Source organism: Sinocyclocheilus anshuiensis, unplaced genomic scaffold (assembly GCF_001515605.1).
Source record: "Sinocyclocheilus anshuiensis isolate Anshui unplaced genomic scaffold, SAMN03320099.WGS_v1.1 scaffold238, whole genome shotgun sequence".
NCBI classification, from domain to species: Eukaryota; Metazoa; Chordata; class Actinopteri; order Cypriniformes; family Cyprinidae; genus Sinocyclocheilus; species Sinocyclocheilus anshuiensis.
In genome coordinates, this window is record NW_015547674.1 from 1118674 (window position 1) to 1127744 (window position 9071).

The window sequence follows — 9071 nt, forward strand, 5'->3', positions numbered from 1 at the left end:
ATACGCGCATAAGTAGCCTACGCGATTTGGGACGCATCTAAAGAATTCGATGAGAAATGTTTGAGTTCATTTCAGACATGAGTTGTGAAACCTCTTCGGTTCTCTGTTTAATGTCATTGCTGTCTAGTACGAGTTGAGATTTTAAATATCTCATTCGTGATTATTCATGCTGCATATGCCTTTCGAATTGTTTCATCTGCTTTAATAAAACACACGTTTCTATTAAATCGTTTATAACTTTTTATGATGGAAATCGACAATAAGTCACGCTAGTTCCCATGGCGAAGCACCTGCGATCTCTTTATCAGCCAGTGAGCGCTTCTGCTCGGGGAAGCTCATCCTCATTTGTTCTCTCGACTGGAGACCGACAAATAACTTTGACCTCCGCGCAGGAGACGGCGACTGCCCTCCAGAGGTGTCCGATTTAAGCGCAAGCAAACTGTTGCGTGTTAAAATGCGCACCAAGGGCTCCGTTTGGCTAATCTGCGTATGCAATTAAATATAGCAGCCCTGGATAGCGAGCAATTGTTTTCTGAAATTATTACATGGAATTGGCTGAATTCGTTTTTGAATTGTCCTCTAATTGAGCAAATATAACTATAAATTCATATATACATTTCATGATGAAAGGGACGTTTCTTTTATATATATACATCATTTTAATTTAATTTGATTTAATAATATAATTTGAACTATTGTATTACTGTAATTTATCTACTATCATCTGCATAAGGCAACAAAAATGTACCAACACAAATTATATAATGCAATTTGCTATATGCCAAAAAAATTAAAGCACAACATTGCAAAAAAAAAAAAAAAAATGTAGGAAGTTGTGTCCAATGAATAAAACAAGAGGTTACACTGTAAAATTATTTTTTTTAAGTTTCTAAATAAACATTACTGATGTACATTTTACAAGAAAATACAATTTCAGTTTATCTATTTTTTTTTTAAAATGTTGTGTTACTTGATTTTTCTTTGTAATTGTGAACTTTACTAGCAATTTCTGAGTCAACATTATTTCTGCACCATTTTTGTTTTCATTGCAGTGGTCAGAACTTCACTAACAACAGCGTGAAACAAAAAATAAGCGGATCATTGATAATCTCTATGCTTATGAATTTATACCTCACCCTTGACAAAAGTTTCAAATATCAATAATAAAAACCCGTTTAGCTACTCAAGTCATGCCTGGGGCTATTCTGGGATGTTGTTTTGTTCTGCAGGCCTGCAGCTGCCAGATTCACCGGGCTCCTTTTTCACACCATTTGTTTTCTCTCCTGTCAGTTGTGAGTAATAAAATAAAATTAAGTGAGCATTAAGTTCATTGGGTTTGGGGGTCAATGGCTTCCGTATGGTGTGAATTATTCATGGTTGGAGACTGTATTGGTTAGAGACAGGTTGAAGTGCATGCTGGTCCTGTTGCCCCCACTTGTCTGTATCTGTGGTGAGCTAACAGTGAAACAGGATTTAGAGTCCCTCTGGGATTTGCCTTAGCTGGATGCCCCTGGGGCTATGACACAGCCTGCTGCAGGTCCCCCTGCTTTTATAAGGGATGGATGCTGAAAAGCTCTGAAAAGCATCTTTCATATGCTGCTCAGCCACCAGCTCTTGTTGCAGTTCATTATAGCTGACTGAGAGACCGCTGATAGATTGTTAAATGTGTGTTTTATGCTTAGGAGTCACAACCAGACGCCACAACTGAACAGCAGATGGTAAGAAAACACAGAAATATGTAAACAATCTTCTTTTTGTGCATCCAGGACATTTTTGTTTCAAAAAAAAAAATCTCTCTCTGTCTCTCTGTCTCTCTCTCTCTCTCTCTCTCTCTCTCTCTCTCTTTTTTATAGGGTGCCTAATTGAAGTGTCATTCAAGTATATCAAATTCACCCAATAGTGACAATTTCATTTTTTTAAATTTAGCTTTAATTTTGAGCTAATTACATACCAGTTAATTAATTCAATCCCTTTATGCAATCTTTTATGCAACACAAAAAAACACAAAATTGCAAGCTAATGCAGATGCAATACTTTATTAATCTGTTTATTATTCAACAATTCCATTGTCATTGGGAGAGACATCACCTTACATGAGACATACAGTTGTGCAAACACGCATTTTGGACACTTAAACCACACTGAAAAATGCAACAGTGTCACTGAATAACATGAATAAAAGTATCATTATATTTTTTTTTTACCTTATTAATTATGTGATCTTTTATGTCAAATTCTTAAATGTAATCAATAAATTCAATTCAAATCGTAAGACATTATAGGGCTGTTAGCAATCAAATTAAATGTGAGTGCATTATTGTGCTGCAGCAGAGGTGAGACAGAAGCTGCATCTGAAGAGCCATTTAGATGTATTTACGCAGGCTGTTTAACGGAGATCAGAGTGAAATGGGATCTGGCGCAAATTTACCAATTCACAAAGTGCATGGAAGCAAACTGTGTACAAAAATATGAAAAGGAGTCCAGCAGCACTTGTGATGAAGAGAACTTTAATAATTATTAAAGTTCCCTTCATCACAAGTGGTACTGGACTCTTTCTCATATTAATGTAGCTCAGAGGACATGAATGCATGCAATGTTTGCGCTCAGGAGAGCTTCCAAGGTTTCTTGTCTCCAAAATGTAAATGACTTAATATTTATTGATGTATAAAACCGATATCACATTTGTAATTGTGTTGATATTTGGGAAAAACAGTACTCTTGCTCATGTGATATTGCTTAACTTTACTGTCTGTTTAAAATGTGAAAAACAAGAACTCATACAGGGGCAATTTTTCAACAATATCTTAAATGTAGTATATATATATCCTGGCACAAACACACTTTTCAAGCATGAAACAATATAGACACTGTCAAAATTAAAAGGTATTTTTCTGGACACTTTCTGGTCATCAAATGTAACATATCCGTACATGTAACAGTCCATACATGTCTGTAAAAAATGAACTTCATACATCCACTGACAATCACATTGCAAGCTTAACTTTACTGTCTGTTTAAAATGTAAAAAACAAGAACTCATACAGGGGCAATTTTTCAACAATATCTTAAATGTAGTATATATATATCCTGGCACAAGCACACTTTTCAAGCATGAAACAATATAGACACTGTCAAAATTAAAAGGTATTTTTCTGGACACTTTCTGGTCATCAAATGTAACATATCCGTACATGTAACAGTCCATACATGTCTGTAAAAAATGAACTTCATACATCCACTGACAATCACATTGCAACTAGTTGGTTAAAAGCAATTCCAAAAATATAAATGCAAAAAAAAAAAACTAAAGCTAGCTCTGAGCAACGTTTCATAATAATGTTTGCATATGTTTTCTACTGAATGCATGAGACATTTTATGAGTGTTCAAATACAGTTTGGGGCCAGTGTCTTTGAAATTGCATAACATTTATTACACAGAAGAGCATTTCTGCTAACAGCCTCTCCGACAATTCATAAAATACAGATCACACAATTCTTGATATTTCTGAAACAATGAACATGAAAATATGTGCTTTGAGTCGCTACAAAATTGCATGCAACACAAACAGTTAGGGTTACATTTTGTTGTATGTACATTTTATAATTCTACTTGTTGTTTACAAAATAAAAGAGTAAAACTTGTTATCATAGTGTAGGTTGCAATAAATAAATAAATAAATATTAATAGCAATTTTTCATCATTTTTTAAAAATAATTTGTTAATAGTGCCAAAGTTACTTTGCTAAACTGGAAGTGTCCTCATATGCTTGTGTGAGAAAACCATACCAGTGTTGGTATAAAACCAATAAGAAATTAACCAGGGAACCATCATTAGTGTTGGATTGATAGATAATGTCTACGATTTTTAATATCTCATTGTGAATCTGAATTGTCATTTGATGTGAATCCATTCGTTCTGGTACAGCAAGGATTGAGACATCATCTTTTCCCCCCATTTTTGTGTTAAAAGCTCTGACATATGCTTCAAAAGGGTTTGTCTTTATCCATGGACGTTAGTTTCCAATTCAGTGGATGTTTGGTCTTTAAAAAAATGGTGGGTCAAACCAATGAATTTAATGAACTCTCCAACACAAAGAAAGTGTTTTGCCATTTGAACCCCATAAAGGCGGAATAGGCAGGTCAGCAAAGTTCTTTCAAGAGGTTTGTACACATATGTGACAATGTTTAGAATGCAGACCTCTTCAGTGTCCCCTTTGACAAGATTGTTCAAAGTGTTGAGGACGGCAGTGACAGTCCTGTCGTCCGAGGTTTCGCTATTGTTCGAGCCATTTCTTTTTTCACTCCCAAGACAACAAAAGTCAAGGAATGCAAACCACATTTTCCACCTCTCAGAGTGACTGCCCAAGCAAAACCGCTCTGAGAAGGTCTTCAGATGGATGTAGCATACAGAAATAAAGAGCTGAGCTTGACTTTTTTTTTTTGCACCTCCTCTGTGTTTTTCCCCTTAAACCTTCCCTTCATTGGTCTGTCCGACAGCCTCTTCCTCGCTCTTATTCTGTCCATCTTTTGGGACGGTGGGAGGAGTAGAGAGAGGGATCAGAAGAGAGGTACAGATTAAAGGATGACGGATGGGAGGGAGTTTGATTGGAATCACCTGCTATCTGATGTCCACGCATTAATCAATCAATTTTAATATGTAATATGGAAAATGTGCTGTTGTCACTCAAAAAGCTGGTTTTCTAAAAAATATTTATATTATTGGAGTAACTCAGTCTCGTTGATTTAACCAAATTAACTAATTATTTGACTAGAATAAAAACATTTAATTTTGCTGTCACATGAAACACATTTGTATGTTGCTTGACAAAAAATTAATTTCTGTTAAAGCATAACCGTGTTAAATTCACAGCATAAGACAGGAAACTGTTGTTACTGTTCCAATGCAAAATTAATTAAAGGATTAATATTTATTAAAGTTTAACTTATGAGTGTATCAGTGGCTGATCCCAGTTCTAACAGTCTTTAACAAGTTAGTCATCTATTTTTTTTCTTTAATGTAAAATGTAGTGAAAAATGTAGTTTGTTCTAATTTGAATCTGAAGAATAAGACTCATTAACCCATGGCTAACTAGCTGGTCAGACTAGTTCTTATTACACACAGAGAATAAGTTTATGCAACTGATATCTACTAGTGAGCAGGGTGCATATAATTCTGATTTACAGAGTTTAATATATGTATGTGATATTATACAATTTATTGATATCATATGTGCATACAATCAATGGAAGCATTCAAAACTCACTCAAAACATTTGAAAACAAAATGTTAATTATATATTCATATGCCTGATCACATATTTTGAAAATGACACAAGGAAAATAACAATATACTTAAATAAATCTCTTGTGAAAATGAAATTAAAATTCTGTCGTTATTTACTCACACTCGTGTAGTTTCAAACCTCTTTGACTTTCTTATTTCTGTTATGGGGACATTTCTTAAATTATCTTTTTAGTTCCACAGAAAAAAAAAGTCATACAGGTTTGAACAACATGTGAGTAAATGATGACAAAATTTTAATTTTTTTGGTCGAACTTTCCCTTCAAGATTTTAAAACAGGTATATTCTTTTCATATTATCTAGCATGCCTTATGCACATGAAAATTAAGTTATTATTTGCAGCAGGGCTGAGCATTAAAATTAATAAAAATGTAATTAATGTTATTTGCCTTATTATTTTACGGCCTTTTATGTTTTGTCACTTTTTGCTTGACCAAATGTGAACGTAATTAGTTATAAATGACTAAATATTACAAAACACTAATAAAAGCTGTGTTGTGGTGCTATCCTATCGCAGGGCAGAGCTGTATGGGTTGCATATATCAGAGATGGTTGTACAGACAGCGGGCTGAAAGCTTCTCTCTCAGGGTAATAAATGAGAAATCTAAAAAGCCCCATTTGCATGTGCAATAAAAGCCCCCTGATTCATTTTCATAACCCAATATCCCCTTTTCTTCCCAAATCTCCATGGAGTGTTTTGTGTTTTAGAGCTGCCTTTTGTTTACGTTTTTCCTTTGATTTTTTTTCTGCCTGGTTTCTTTCATTCCCGCATCTGACTTTTCCCCCTTTACTAATGACCAGGGCAACCGCTCTCTCTCTCTCTCTCTCACTCTGTGTGTGTGTGTGTGTGTGTGTGTGTGTGTTGAGTTATGACAACACGCGGTGTTGCAGAGAAGGCCTGTGCTTGGGGTATAAAATCTGTTGGGTGTGTTTTTGTGTGGCTGCAGTATGAACGGGTCAGTGGGCAAAAGCAGAGGCTCCCTGCCTTTCTGCAGATGCGCTCTATTGAGGGGTCGACACGCGGCGGGACGCAGTCCTGAGGAGGGGCCTCTGACGACCCCCTCCTCCTCTCTATCACCCTGGAAACCAGCTTTCAGTGGACCAGAGCAGACCAGGGGTGCAATGACACAGACCCGGATCCAGATGAAACCCGAACGGACCTCTGTGTGGCAAATAATACCCCATTTGTACCCAGTTTGTCTGACATAACAAGAGCCGCCGGCATCTCCGTGACAGCTCGTCATGAGAACGACAGACTTTATAAATGAGTATTGTATCCCACTGTTCTCATGCATAGACCACACCAGAGAAACAACACACAGACCATAATGTCCAGTTTACAAACCAAACTTACACTTGTAAGACGACTATACTTCAATTTCTAAACCATTAGTACGAAATTTCAATTTTTTTTTAATCTGGTTATTTAATACTATAATATAATAATAATGACTTTATTTTTCTATAGCGCCTTTAAAATAGCTTCTCAAAGCACTTTACAATAAAAAAATAAAAATACATTAATACATTTTCTGTAATTTTTTTGCAAACTATACACTGCAAAAAATGCTTTTCTTACTTAGATTTGTTGTCTTGTTTCCAGCCAAAATATCTAAAAATTCTTAAATCAAGAAGGATTTTCTAGGCAAGTAAAAATTATTGTCTTGTTTTCAGAAAAAACATGTAAAAAATTAAGTGAGTTTTTGCCTGAAACAAGCAAAATAATCTTGTTTTCTGTTTGAAATAACATTATTTTGCTTACCCCATTGGCAGATTATTTAGCTTGTTTCAGATTTTTTCATGGAAAATCCTTCTTGATTTAAGAATTTTTAGATATTTTGGCTGAAAACCAGACAAAAAAACTAAGTATGAAAAGCCTTTTTTGCAGTCTATTATCTGAACATAAACAATAACAGAAAATTTGAGTAGAATTTAATTCACTAATACTGCACACAACACATACCGTGCCTCCAAAAAGTGTTTGTCATTGCACCGGACAAGAAAATATCAAAACAAGTCACATCTGCAAACAAATAACACTAGACCTTTCCTCAGAAGTGAAAATAACCAACTAGTTCCAAGTGATTTTTAGTGAAAGTGTGGTCCTTAGGCGTCCTAAGAGTAACCAGAGGTGTGTTCATCACATTAAATGTGGACATGTTTTACTAAATTTTGACAACCAGAAATTGTCCAAATATTTTTTTGTCTTATTTTTGAACATAGCAGTGTTCTGAAATGTGGATTTTTTTTTAATCGAATGTAAACTCATGTCCCAGTCACATTTTCTTGCTTAAATAAACATTACTTATACTATCAGAAAAAGAGAAGAAAAACAAAAAACAATTCTATTCTATTTTATATTTTTACATTAACAATGTAATCAATATTCTATTTAAGCCAAGTATGAATCTCATCAAGTTAGTGTTTTTTTTAAGTATTTCATTTATTCCAAAATAATAACTCAAGGCAGTAACAATTTAAACAAAAAATGTATTTGTGAGCTTATGTTCAGCTATTCTTTTTAATAGTTAACTTTAAACAATTTTTTTAATTATTCAGTTCATCAGTCATCAAAACTCGGTAAATATTGGTCACAGACAGAGAGATTTATTTTAAATTTGACCAAGCTGATTACTCACTAAAAACACCCACAGATCATGTTTTCATGCCATTTCAAGTCTTATTTTGATGTGTGGTTATATCTAAGTGTGTGAGTTATTTACTTACTTTTTAAAATCAGTCTTCCCATTAACGCCATTATATTGTTCATTCAGACTGATTCACGACAGCGCATGAACACAAGAGGCGGGATTTATCGCATGAACCAATCACAGCCGAACATAACCAGTCATATCCAATCATATCGTGATGGAGGCATTGCCTCCTCTCACGTGATTTCCCCCATTCATTCTCAGTTACCCCCCACCAAACTCACCGCACGCTTTAGGGGTCTGTTAAAACTCAATGGGCTCAGGGGAGGCGAGAGAGACGCGGACTCCTGCTATAACTTCACCTGCTGGTGTCACTCTTGGACAGTGTTTCTTTAGAAAACGAGTGATTTATACACTTTTTAATGTTATATTTTCTAATATTTTTAATTTTTTAATAATTTTTTCCTCATTCAATTTTTTGAGGAAACGCTCCTGGTTTATAGAGTGCTGCAGGAATCACATATTTCTTGCAGGCAAAAACCTAAAAACGAGTCTGCATTTCAGCACTTCCAGTTCCATCATTCTGAAGTCAATGGGCTTTTTCAGTGGGTTTTTGGTTAAATGCCTGAAATAAGGTCTGTGGTAAACATAAGCTCAAGATATTTTCATGTTTTATTCTAGGACACAAATTACAGTAATACCCACTTGTGAATTTTTAAAGCTTTTACTTGTCTTGAAAAATGTGACCCTGGACCACAAAACCAGTCATTCGAAAAGAATAAATGAGCTTTCCATTGATGTATGGTTTGTTATGATAGGACAATATTTGGCTGAGATACAACTATTTGAAAATCTGGAATCTGAGGGTGCAAAAAAATCTAAATATTGAGAAAATCATCTTTAAAGTTGTTCAAATTAAGCTCTTAGCAATGCATATTACTAATCAAAAATTAAGTTTTGATATATTTACGGTAGGAAATTTACAAAATATCTTCATGGTACATGATCTTTACTTAATATCCTAATGATTTTTGGCATAAAAGAAAAATCTATAATTTTGACCCATACAATGTATTGTTGGCTATTGCTACAAATATACCCCAGCGACTTAACACTGC